Genomic DNA, 13,466 nt, shown 5'->3' with positions numbered 1-13,466 from the left:
AGCAGTTTTTCAATGCTTACCTTTTTTTTTTTTTTTTTTTTTCAAAATTAAGTGTGTTGCACACACTATACGTGCAGCTTTAAGGGTTAGCGGAGTACGTCAAATATCTGTAAACACTTCACATGTCTGTTATCATTCCAAACTAGCGGCCCGCAGCAGAAAGAAAGGTGAGATCAGCTTGGAAATGGTGTGGACAACCTGCCCTCAAACACAGGATGCAGTCGGGGTTGAAGCGCTCTCCAGGCCTTGGCTTGTTGATTGTCTCATCTGTCTTGGCTAAGTCAGCAGGATGTGACAGCCGCCTTCTCTCTGTTACCTGCTGACCACTGGGCTTGGCATCCTCTCCACTCACCTGCCCTATCACCGCCTCCACCGTATCTCTATCCCCACTTCATTCTCGCCTCGACGTCTTTGCAGCAGGAGCGGGAATCAACGCCTTCGTGTCAAAGAGGTGGAATGAAGGCAAACAGTTTCTGACTGCAGGCTTGCAAGGAGAGGTTCCGGCTGCTGACTTTGGTTTGTTGGTTTTTAAAAACTCTTTGCAGCCTGACAAAGTGACAAACCTTCACTTCATTTAAAAGTATCAAATCAGGCATCACTTACTTTAGAAATCCTTTAAGTTAGGTGGGACTCTGACTAGTTTTATTTTTTGCTTTGCAGTTTCTACAGTGTCTCTTCCTGCATACATTACATATTAATATTGGCACAATATATTATCGGCAGCTAGTTGGAAAAGCAGTAATGCTTCTTGAACATTTTTTATATTTTGCCATTTTACAATCACAAACTTGAGTCATTGGGATTATAACAACACATAGTGGATAAGGTTGTCAAAAGTATCGATACTTAACTATATCCAACTATATCCAGATTCAGTACTAATTTGGCATGGTGTCGATATTATTTTATCATATGAGGTTGAATGAAGAAGGAAAACTTGAATATTTTGACGAGACTGTGAGCAAACAGTGTTTTAAAGTGGTGGCAATGAGGTCAAGCAGAACAACAAACTTGGCCAAACATCTTAAGGACCGATACCCTGGTCTTCATGATGAATTTCAACAGGTTAATAAATTAGAGTTACGTTCATAAATTTAATTTAATGCATTAAAGATATTACTGGTGTTAGCACGACCGGTGGTGTGCATTAATGTTGTGTAATTAGCTGCAGTTAGCATGCTACTAGGCACATGTTAACTTGGGTTATTTATTCAGCATGTATTTGCACACAAAGTACCTTGTAATAAATAAAATTGAATTGAAAATTTTATTGATTGTTGAGACTGAACAAGGTGAGTTTTTGATGTTGCCAAAATCATTTCTTATGCCTTTAATTATTTGTCAGTTTTTCATCTCTGTGGTATCGAAAATTGTATTGAGTATCAAAAATTGCCCTAGGTATCGATATTAAATTTGAAATTTTAGTATCATGACTACCCTAATAGTAGCGCATGTTTGTGAAGTCCAAGGAAATTTATACATAGTTTGTAAGATTTTCTACAAATAAAAATTAAAAAACCTGAATAGAGTAGAGACATCTTCAGCCCTCTCCTCTCTTTTTTTCTGATAACCATAAGTTATTTCCAATGCATGTTTTTGCCTTAAGACTCCATCTAATCAATAAATACAGTAATCTGCTTGCGAAACTCTGAACTGGAAGTCAAGAATTGTACAAATTTGGCCCGGCAAGCTTTTAATGCACACAAACACCTATATTATATTCTTTTAATTTTTTGATTTTTTTTTTAGGTCGAGGTTTTTCCACCGACAATTTAAAATATTCTTGTAATGGAAATGTTGGGTACAATACTTAATAGTAAGTATTTTTCTTTTTTCATTTTATAGATCACTTTCCTAAATAGAAAAAATATTATTAACTTATTATTGAGAAAAATTATTTCTAAGCATACTAAGTTTTTTGCAGTACACTTGTAAAAAGATTATTTGGCACTCTAGTAGTTTCCAATTTGACAATTTCTGTCACACAAACTTTGGACACCAGAAATTTGGATCAAAGCATATTCATGTTTTAGCATGGGCCAAAGTCCAGACCTGAGGGCAATTGAGAATCTGTGTCAAGACTTGAAATTTGACATTCTAAGACGTTCTCCATCCAACCTGACCAAGACGGAGCTATTTTTGGAAGAACAGCAACACATTTCAGTCTCTAGATGTGCAAAGCTGGTAGAGACATATCCCAAAAGATTTGCAGCTTTCGTATCAGCCAAAGGTAGTTTTACAAAGTATTGACTCTGGCAGATTGAATAAATATGCACAGCACACATTTAAAAGACTAGGTCCCCAGCCTTCCTCTTCAAAATCATGCACTACTTTGTGTTGTCTATCTCTATAAAATCCCTACAAATTACACTGAGGTTTGTGGCACTGTATATAAAACGGTGTTAGTGATTTATATGTATTTATCTTCTTTGTGTTGTTTTGGACAAGTTTTTTTTGGAGAAGAGGAAGCCTTATTTTCATCCTAGCGAACTTAAAATTCTTCTCTTCAGTTCTCTTCACTGCTTTAACCTTCATCTGCTTGTCTTGAAACTCTTCTACATATCAAATATTATACTGGCTGAAAAAAAAAATCTTAAATTATATTACCTCTCTCTTCTTTCAGTGGCAGAATACTCAATGTCAACATTCAGTTTTAGTGTCAGACAACACGTTTTTATGGTGTGTCATGTATGATTACTGTTCAGCAACAAATATTGGTATGCTATGGTAGAGTTTACTTTGTCAGACACCCGCATGTGTCATCTAAGTTTACGGTCCTTTTGATTTTTATCTGCAGGTGGTCCATCAATTTTGACAAAAGCCCGCTGTAGAAGCTACCTGCCGTGTATTCTCAATTCAGCCTTACACTAACGACAATATATTTATGAGTGTTATATTTAATCCTTGCGAAAGATGAAATACAACCAGTTTCTAAATAAGATTTGACATTTCACATCTTTTAATGTTTTGTTTTTCTGTATTTCATTCCAAGTTTCCTTTTATTCAGCGCTCGGCACCTCCCCATCCCAGACTTTGAGCCGCGACCAAAGCAGGCTCTTCAGGGATAACAGATGAGCACAGATGAGCGGTGTCAGGTAAAGTGCTGTGAAAGACATTTAATGTGTTTTATATCAGTGTGTCTGAATTGTCCAGGAACACTTGAATCACTCAGTGTCAGCCAAATACGGCGTAATGAGACTCGCCTCCTCTCATCTGAAGACACATGTCTCTCTGCTGTCACTCAGGCTAACGCAGGAAAAAAGGTCCTTTTCAGGCTTTGCGAAGCACACAGGACTGTATGATAGGACTCCTCCTTAGCATTAGGAAGGAATATTTCATCATGAGACTCCTGGAAAAGGGGACAAAGGTCACACTATCGAGCTTATTTAAGCACTTGCAGTAACAAAGGCTTAAACCTGGAGATGCACTGTACAGATTTTTGTGGCTAGATTTCTGGTTTTTGACCTACCAATATTGACTTAAGCAATTTTACACAGGGTGTTCACCGTTTTATAAAAACTATTACATCCAATTATCTCAATATTCATCCATTTGTAGTTCTGTTTTTTAATACTGTGACACATATACAAGGGCTGGATTTTCACCCTTCCCTGTGAACGTTCCTAAGAGGTCTGCTCCTCAAACTTGCTTTTTGTACTTTGTTTAGGTCATTAAAACGCTCTGGTTGTTAATGTGACAAACATTTACCAATGTTATCTTTCTTGGATCTTCAATTTAAGTCATTACGACCAGCAAAACATTGGCTTTAAAAAGACATCAAAAAAGCATTTAAAAGTATTTTTATTCTTCCTGCAACCATTAGTTATTTAAATTAGGAGCAGGGGCTATGCAATACCAAGTGTGTGATAATACACATTATAAAATATGTGAATTATTGGTTTACTATTTTAAAGCAAAGATAAAATTGTCATGGTATTGATATTTTACACTTTCTTGAAATCTTATTGTAGCATTACCAAAACAGCAGTTTCCTTGTGTATTCCTGAGAAAATATACATATTTAAATTAATACTGAGACTTCCAAAAGGGTGGCAATACTCCACTGTTGTAGGACAGAAAAAGATATCTAAAAGAAACACAAAGCTACTCTGCTGTTGCATGTTCGGCCATCTTGTGTGTGCCAAAGCGGAGATGCCCACACCAGTCTAAGAGACCTACTATCCTCCAACGTTTTAGGATGAATCCTTTGTCCAGCACACCTGAATTAAATAAATGCCAAATGGTGCATGATAGTAGCTCCCAAGGAATTGAGTTGGACACCTCTTGATAGACTCTTGCTCTCCTGCAGACTAAACGACTGTCAAAACGTCATAGAAAATGTTTCTCTACAACAGCTTCTTACATATATCTTCTTCCTCCGACTTCATTTTTAAACACTTCATTGATACTGAAATAGCTAAGTAACAGTGCATGCTATAGTAAGGTTTAGTGCTGGCAACTCCCGGTGAGGGAAAGTAGCTATTGGCTGTCATAGAGGTCTCTAAATGACTTCATCAACCAATTTGCATAACATACATGTTAAGACATTTGATTGCAACGGGAGCTGTAGAAGACAGGAATACAATATGTTTAGAACTACAAATAAACAGTTTCAGCCCTGCTTTTTCTCGGGTTGGGGAAAAGAAAAACTTACGTTTTTTTAATTAATAATCTTTTAGTTTAGTTCTCTTAAGTCAGGTTCTGTTTTAAGCCTTACAATCCCAGTTGAGAACTTACAACAACAACAACAATCTAGTTAGCAGCAGTTTCACACTTAAGCAGTTGATTGGGATGGAGGGGGGCCCCAAAGGCTGCACCTGCTGCGTAGTCTCTGTAAGTCTTCAGAAGTGTCAAATATCACCAAATATAGTTACTAAATTTGTTGCTAGCCGCAAAATAGGGGTTGATGGAGGGGTCTGAGCAATTTGAAAATGTAGCCTCCAAGCTGGCAGCAGTGCAGTCTCACTCTGCCCACACAAATATCACTCCAGAAAAAGAAGGTGGTTGCAAATTACAGAAGCACTGTTCTCCACAGGAAGTTCTGTGATTGGTCATTCTACACAAAGTGGTAGTCTCATTCCTGAATCAACTGTCCTGACCTGTGATTCAAAATAAAACTTTCTTTTTACTACCTCCCCGCACTTTTTCTTAAGTTTAAACATCTCATCCGTTGTGAAAACAGCAAACTTTAAGTCTTCTCCCATCAGGAACGATGGTTTATCGTTCTCATAACCAGTTAGTGCTTAGATTGGGTCTGTTCACGAGTCATAAAACGATGAGATCAGTGAGCTGGGGTGAATTCAGGACTGATCAGGCAGAAGATGAGCTAATTACAGCTAAAAGCTGAGTTATCAGTGCATCTCTATGGAAATAAAAACATCACAAATAACCAGTTTTCTTTCTTCAAATCTCTACAAAGCCTTGGTTGTTTGTACCAAGACATCTTTACTATGACACACTGCCAACCTTTTTTTGCCAAATGCTTTTGACAGTACTTCTTCCATGACTCTGACACGGTCTGGCCTGAAAGGAGACATTCTGTTATGGGGCTGTTTTTCCCCTAGCGGGATACTTTGTGGTGCCTATTCAGAAAACTCTCGGCTTTCCCAAGTTTTGCCAACACAAACCACCTGTGTCACAAACCAGTAAGGGAGACCGGATAGAGTTGAAGCTGTCAGGGTCGAATCCCCTTGTGAGGGGAGGGGAGCGATCTCTAATTATCCCCACCTGTGCCCGGCAACAATGGGAGGGTCAAGATGAAGCCATTAGCTGTCTCTCCACTGGCACCACCAAGAGTTTGTATACATCTGTGTCTTATTTTCTTTTCTGGCACAATCAGTCCGGCAAGCTAAGCAGGCATGACCGCATTTGGCAACTTCCAAGGACGCTGGCAAAGTTAGACAAGGAGGAAGCAGTGAGACACAGAGAAAGGGGAAAGAACTGGCTTTTTTTTTCTCCCCTCCTCTGCCTGATACTCGAGCATAGTGTGTTGCTTAGAGAGTTTCCATGTTGGTCAAAACAATCCGCCAAGCACTAAAAAAAACAACATGCTGCGGAGGAAGTTGCATAGTCGTGTGCGTGTGTGTGTGTGTGGAGGGGACTTTTGATGAAACTGATTTCTGTGCATACAAGGATCGTCTTAGGGGCGCAGGTTGGCTCTGTTGTGGGGCTGCTGTTCAGCATTACCGCTCTTCTTAAAGCTCACCTCCCATTTGACTCACAGCGCTTGATATAAAAAGGCTCATTGTGATTTCAGTATTGTCAGCTCTGATTAGCTGAATCAAGCCGTCCTTTGGCCCGGCAAGTGTGCATGTTGTCAGAGCTATTTACGAGCAATGACCAGATATGAAGCCCAGACTATTGTGGTCATGTAAACAGCCACATCTGTTTGAACCCACCTGCTCCCTAGTGTTTACCGGGCTTTGTGAATAATGAAATAAGTCTCACTGTTCAAAAATATTACGGCGGTGTGGACTTTTGCATTAAATGGCACACTAATTAATCAGGACTGTGAGGCAAAAACACATGGGAGTTGCAAATTTCAGCATAAAAGCAATGCAAAAATGTTCCATAGCTCAGTGTGTGTGTGTGTGTATTTTTTTGTTGTTGTTTTTTTTGTTTGTTTGCCGCGCGTGCTACACCCATTCATTCAGACGCTCGTTCATTCATTTATGTCTTTTATTTATTTATAAATCTCCATGAGTGTTTGTTTTCATTTTGGTCCCTTGAACCTTGCCACCCGGTGTGTGACACCCGGGCTGCGAGCGAAGACGGAGAGGCAGGCAGGTTCAGAATGATCACTATCATTAACATTCACACGGGGTTCACTTATCATCTCTGACTGGAGGGACATGGCAGCCATTATGAGACGTCCGCAGGTGGAGTGCCGTGATACATATTGCATCTTGCCACAATGGATTTATGTATTCCGTAACAAAAGAAAAGTCTAATGAAAAAATACAGAAGGCAATCCTTTATTCCTCGCTCTACTTCAAGTGAGGCCACCGTGTCCATTGATGAGGCGGAGCGCAGGGGGAATTCCAGGGCTGCGCACTGACCTGTCTGTCACTCAAGCTGCGTGGGAGCAGACACGCATTACCTCATGCAACGTTTATTGCCTTTTAACCCTCGATATTCCCCCCTCATGGAACCCTAGGTTTTGATGAGAGAGCTGAGACCGCTTTCTGGGATAAAGGTGGTTCTGATGACCAGTTTTATACAGAGCAGTTGCAGCTCTCTAATAGCAGTACAAGAACTGTAAACTGGACAATTTTAGCATTAGCATTTATAGGAAAGATAAAAACAAGATCAGAAAATAAACAGTACGTTACCTGCCTGTTATAACATCAGCTGTAATAATATCAGCCTACTGCAGGAAGAGGACAAAACAGTATATGATTTGTTTCAATATTTTCTGAAGTTTAAAATAGACACCTGGGTTATGTGTCAGAGTTTTGATATCAGTTACCTTAAGATCATGAAATCTAGCTTGACGTTCTGAAGCCAAGGCTCTGCAGTTGGTAGAAAGCCAATATTTGCTGTCTCAGTTGTGTAGTTTTACATCATCAGGTTGGTAACTTTTGAGCGTGAATTGAGATTTGCTATGCTCATGGATGCGGTACACTCAGGGGGTTTGAAAAGGGATTTTTATTTATCAGTTCACGTTGTGTTGCTGCATAAACGGGTTCAGAAGAGCATGTTTATGAGCTGAGCTCACAGTTTTGAGAACTCTGAACTGAATGATGCAGTTTTTAAGTGTGAAACATGAAACGCCCGCAACTCATCTTCATGTCATTTAACAGTGTTTTGTTTAAAAAGTCACACTGTTTAATCATGGTGGCAAACTTTGGATGCTTCACGGAGAAAAAGCTGCAACATTTCCTCCTCTCTCCAACCATCCTATCAACTATAAGAAACTGAAAGAGCCACAGATGTGTTTAGTGTACATTGTACATGTGCTAAAACGGAATTGAAGTTTTTGTTAAAGTGGAATGGTTTGGTTCGGTTAACCTGCCTATGAAGAAATTTATATACAGGAAACCATAAATTATTAGAATTATATGGTTGAATAATTATCAGAAAACGTGCCATGAGTGCACCAACAAAAGCACCAATACTTTCAGTATTTGGCAGTTATACAGTATCATGGTGGGTTTTCGACTACAATAACAAGATAAGGGGAGACAAAAGAGGTGAACAGTGATGGTGATGAAGCAGCTTACACAAAGTCTGGTCTGTCAAAAGCAAGTGTAGTGTACATAACTACATTCTTAATGTGAATAAAGTCAAGGCGATTCAACACAAGAAAGTGTAGAACACAATTAAGCAATCAGAGGGACTGCCATAGAGAGGGCACACAATTAGAAATTTGTCCAATAAGTTTATTTGTAGGATTTGCATATTCTTTAAAACCTTAAAGGGGCCTAGTCACATACTGTGACTTTACAAATTTCTACTGTAGATTGGGTTGGTCTTCGACCACTCCAAGCTTTCAGTTTACTGTGAGACATTGCAGGACGGTCTACTGGCTCTTAAAGTAGCGGTGTCAATCGTTGCCTGTAATGATTCCTGTCTGTTCCTGCCAGTGAAGCTGCTGTGTGCAGTCCCATGACGTCATTTCCTGTTCCCTGTGCTGCACTGGCAATTAGAGCTGAGTGGCTACACCTGCGGCCACTCTAAATACTGAGCTGTAGTACCTGGGAGGAGCACTATATATTCCTGACTCTCCCAGTGTGTAACCACCAGATTATTTAAAAGCCTTTGTGTGAGTAGACTATCCAGCGTTCCTTGTTCTGACCTACTGTTACTGACCTTTCACGTTCCTGTTTTGCTCTTGCCTGCCTTGCACCTGTCAGATACTTCTGTTGGCTTCTGATTTTTGGACACTGGCCTCTGCCCCGCTTGTTTACCTCTGCACATCACATGTGCCTCCTGTTACCAATTCTCTCGTCTGGATCCCAGTTTCCCCTATCGTCTAGCCCTTCTTGAAACTTCTGCCCAGTGGACTGTCTACCTGAGTGTGACCCCTGAACTTACAACAACTGCCTAGCGTTAACGAGATTCGGATCCGTCACTAAGTGATTGGGATCCTCCAGACTGAACCGTCAGGATCAATCCCCAGAACCAGTGCAACCTCCCAGCATCTGAGAATGTTAGTGGCATTCATTCAGTGTTTTATCAATTTCACTGAGTTATTCCTGGCCACTAACCTAACTTTCCTCTCTCCAGTGATCCTTGCTTGAGTTCCTGACAGTTCCAGCAACACCAGTTTATTTAAAATAAACTATTTTAAACGATCACAACTTGTGTTGGTTGAATTATCGGGTCTCCAGATTCTGAGGGTTCATTGCAGTCGCCATCTTGGCTTCTTATAGTACTGTTGTACTGTCACCAGATGGCAGAAATTGTTTGTCTGCAGTTTTTCCTTTTCTAAGAAAACACCATCATGACAACCACTTGCTGTATTTTTTTTATTTTTTTTTTGGAGATGAATTAAGGATGTTTTCTATGGTCATAGAACACGACAAGGCCCCCTTAACCATTTTACAACACTGCCAACATATTTATATAGACAGGCTTTTAATTTGGTGTCATGTTTTTATGTGCTTTTCCTTTGTGTTTTGTGAAGCACTTTGATTTAGTCTGTGAAAGGTGCTATACAAATACAATTTGACTTACATTAAATACATTTATAAATACTACTGTATTGTTTTTATCCTATTTTATCACAGTTTCTTAAATCTATTTGCTCAGCTCTTAAAACAATACAAAATGTTTTTCTTTCTTTTTTTTCAGCTGCTGCTTTCAAGACTATCATATGCCAGTGTTCCAAGGTACCGTAATTACATGAGAATAGTTTCCTCACAAATTTCCTACAGATATGTGGGAGGTTTCTGCCTCACCATCAGTTTTACCTTGCTGTGGAGGAGAAATGATCAGTAATTAAATTAGCTTAGAGTATGCAGGTGAAGATTTTTTCTGTTTAGGACACTAAGCTACACTTTATATTTTTTATAAATAATTTTATTTTATTGCACACAGTGTCATCAATCCATAAAAGGCGAATGTTGCATATTTAGCAATCACTGTGAGCTGATAGCACCAAAGATTAGAAGCCAAATGTTTGTGTGTACTTTTCCTTGCAAATACGTAAGTGAGAACATCCATACATACATTTTCTAACACGTCTATCCCTTGTGGGGTCGCGAGGGATGCTGGTGCCTATCTCCAGCTGTCAAGGGGGTTAGGACTAAGGTGTCAATTATGTTTGGGTCAGGATTGGTGTTAGATATATAGCACGTTTACACTACCCTTTTTTTATTCGTGCCGAGACCGGTCCGAACTCGGTAACTGAGATAACTTTCGAGTCGCAAACTGAACTGAACCGTGTCAGACACAACCGGACCGCGCTAAATCTAGGCCAGTTCAATGAGTGGGCTCGGCCTGGTTTTTCAGTGGCACTATTGTCAGATAACAAAGAGCGCATGTGCAGACTGCGTCATCGCCTTACAGTCAGCTGACTAATTTGGTGGTTTCAGACATTCATGAAAATACTAGCTTCCCTACCGTGCCACACAATTTCCAGTGATGATTCTGCTTAGCAGTGTGAGGAACCTCAGCGTCTGTCGTTGTTTCTAGTGTCTGTAAATCCTTATTAGACGTTCGTTTGTCTTATCCACGTCCCAAAAGCCGACTCCGTCAAGTAAATTCACCAAAGGTTGCGTTCTTCGCCTGACTCTCCGCAAACAACGAAGTATCACAATTATAACCAAGCATAACTTCCTGAATGTTACGGACGCCGCCATTTTGATTTGCTTGAGTCCCTCCTTCAATCCTTGAGAGCAGTAGTACCGTAGATCGTCACTAGGAGGCGGGGAAGCGTGCTAGTGTGATGAGTAAACGGTTGTCAGAACCAAGCTCGACATGGTTAACTGATCCAACCTCGGGTCGAGCTCGGCATGGATTGGTTTAACAAGGGCAGTGTATATGGGGCTATATACTGGTAAAAGTTAGGGTTTAGGGTTAGGCCATAGAAAGGGTTGAAAAGGAATGAAAGTAAAATGGAAGTCAAGGCAAGGTTCTCACTTTATATTTAAAACAAGGATGTGTGTCGGTGGGTGGGTGGATGTGTTTTTTCATGCGCTGCTGCAACTGTTGTAAAATTACAACACTATGAGGGATAAATCGATGAGATAAATTTTCTGTTGGATCAAGTAAATTTTATTACCATACCGTATCATTATTATTAATGCAGCACTGTAACCTACACGGTGACCCAAATATTAGCTTAATGGGAGATATATTATTTTTCAGGTCCATATATGCCACATGCATATTGACCGCTTACTGATGCGTCGTGCGGCTGCCCTTCTCAAATATATCCCGTAAAAACCTTGTTCCACCTCTCCGTCTTTCCCTCTCCCCGTGGCTGTGCCTCGTCCTCTCCCTCTTCCAGTGGGAGACTCTGAGGATAATATAGCAGGGTGAATATAGTGATTGAGTTTACAGGTAACTCCATGACTTCTTAATCTGCTGGTTCAAAGTGGTCTGCTATCAGATTCCAAAATACAGAGGAAGACCGTTTCATTTTGAGACAGTGCAGTGTTGCCAGTGGCCTTCAGGGACACTAAACCTGGAAGTTCCAGGTCTAGCGCCTCTAGTGGCAAAAGTTTACATGGTGCTGCTTTAAGAAAGCAGACAACTCTAAGTAGCCAGCAAGACTAAAAATAAGTTGAAGATGCTTTCTTTTGGCTAGAAACAGATCACTATGAGTTATTAGCAAACATTTTCAAACATATGGGTTAAGGCAACAAATACAAAAAGTGTATGCAACTATTGTTTTCTTACTGTTTGTTTTGTTTTACAAGTGACGGAATTTCTGTAAAAGATGAGGAAGATTGCACATTCCTCTCTCAAAGTATCAAAGTGCTCCTTGCAACTGCCTCTAGTATGCCAGTTTTATATCATTATTCCAGTTAGGAAACACATTCCACAGGTTGGTTGCATTTTTTATTGCCACACCTCTATGTTTACCTGTTCTATTTTTCCTATTTTGTTTCCTAGCCTACTGGGAGGAGGTGAAACAACTGGTGGACTGGGGTGACAAAAACAATCTGATCTTGAATGTCAGCAAAACAAAAGAGATCATCATTGACTTCAGGACAAATTAGCCAAGTCACACACCCGTCCTCATCAAACTCCTAAGGGCGCAGAAACGGTCACTTTGATCTGGTGCCTCCACACCTGTTGTAAAGAGATCACTGCAGGATCTGCACTTTCTGCCTCAGATAAGAAGAGCAAACCTCCCTCCTCCCATCCTCACCACTTTCTACAGAAGGAAATGGAGGACGTACTGACCAGCTGCATCACTGTCTGGTCTGGGGCCGCCAAAGATTAAGACTGGAAATGTGTAGGGAGACTGGTGAGGACAGGAGGAATAATCATTGGGACAGTGCTTCCCTCCATCTATGAGACTGCTCACAGACACTTCATGACCAGAGCTTAGACAACCATAAAAAAAACTCCCACCCCCATCATGGACTGTTCAGCCTGTTGCCCTCTGGCAAGAGCTTCAGCAGCTTTAAATACTGAACAACAGCAACAGACTACTAAACTTCCAATAATCCCCCCTGGCTGTATGCACAGAACTAGTCACTTTACATGGTCTCTGTGAACTCTATCGCACTGACTAACTGTACTAGCTGCTTTAACATATGGTCCATTCATTGTTCCAATACATCCTGAAGCTAAATATACTTGTACTATTCATATTGTATTTTTTTGGTTTGTCGCTACATTCCTGACAGGTGACAAATGCTTAAATTTATATTTCTTTTTTTGTGTTCTGTTTTAACTTGGAGCCTTGCATTAAAGTTTTGCTCAAATAGCTAAGGGGAGAAATAATTAAATTAGCCATCTAATTAATGTTTGGTTAATTCATTATTATTCTCTTCAAATAAATTGAAGTCCTCTGGCATTGGAGATCAAAAGTTATCAAAGGCTTTTTGTTACATCAAAGCATGTGGGTTGTTGCCAAGCCTCTAAATCTCTAAATCTAAAAGACGAAGGCGTAATAATTTTCTACACACGTTGTCTGAGGTGTACCAAACTTTCTGTGAGTCATCACAGACCAGTGCTTAGCACATACACAGAGACATTTGCTTTCATCACATTAGCCCTGCTGGTTTATGTCCTCCTTTTACTCTTTTTACTAGTTTCAAACTGTGTCTGATGACACAGAACAAGGTGATGTTGAATCCCAATGTAGACAATGACTGTTTGCTGAACTGTGTGGGTGTGGCAGAGTGGCCAATTTTTGATATCTGGCTGTAAATCACACACGCATGAGCCAATTTGCTCAAGAATGTACATGGATTATCTTTGTCTACCTACAAACAGGTCAATGTAATCACATTAGAATTTGAGAGCAGCTGCACCCCCTGGAAACTTTCCCTGCTGCATTGTCT

General features: G+C 40.2%; 1 long non-coding RNA gene across 1 annotated transcript in view; it reads left to right on the top strand.

Annotated features, from left to right (window-relative positions):
• Positions 1-12,404, top strand: part of LOC118565022 — a 52,786-nt gene extending 40,382 nt beyond the window's left edge. The window contains exons 2-3 of the long non-coding RNA XR_004932116.1: positions 2,993-3,095; positions 12,064-12,404. This is a non-coding gene — a long non-coding RNA (uncharacterized LOC118565022). The remainder of the gene's footprint in view (positions 1-2,992; positions 3,096-12,063) is intronic.
• The last annotated feature ends 1,062 nt before the right edge of the window (positions 12,405-13,466 follow it).

Source organism: Fundulus heteroclitus, chromosome 12 (genome assembly GCF_011125445.2).
Source record: "Fundulus heteroclitus isolate FHET01 chromosome 12, MU-UCD_Fhet_4.1, whole genome shotgun sequence".
Classification (NCBI taxonomy): domain Eukaryota; kingdom Metazoa; phylum Chordata; class Actinopteri; order Cyprinodontiformes; family Fundulidae; genus Fundulus; species Fundulus heteroclitus.
Note: the sequence above shows the minus strand (reverse complement) of the source record. Positions and strands in the feature narration are given on the sequence as shown.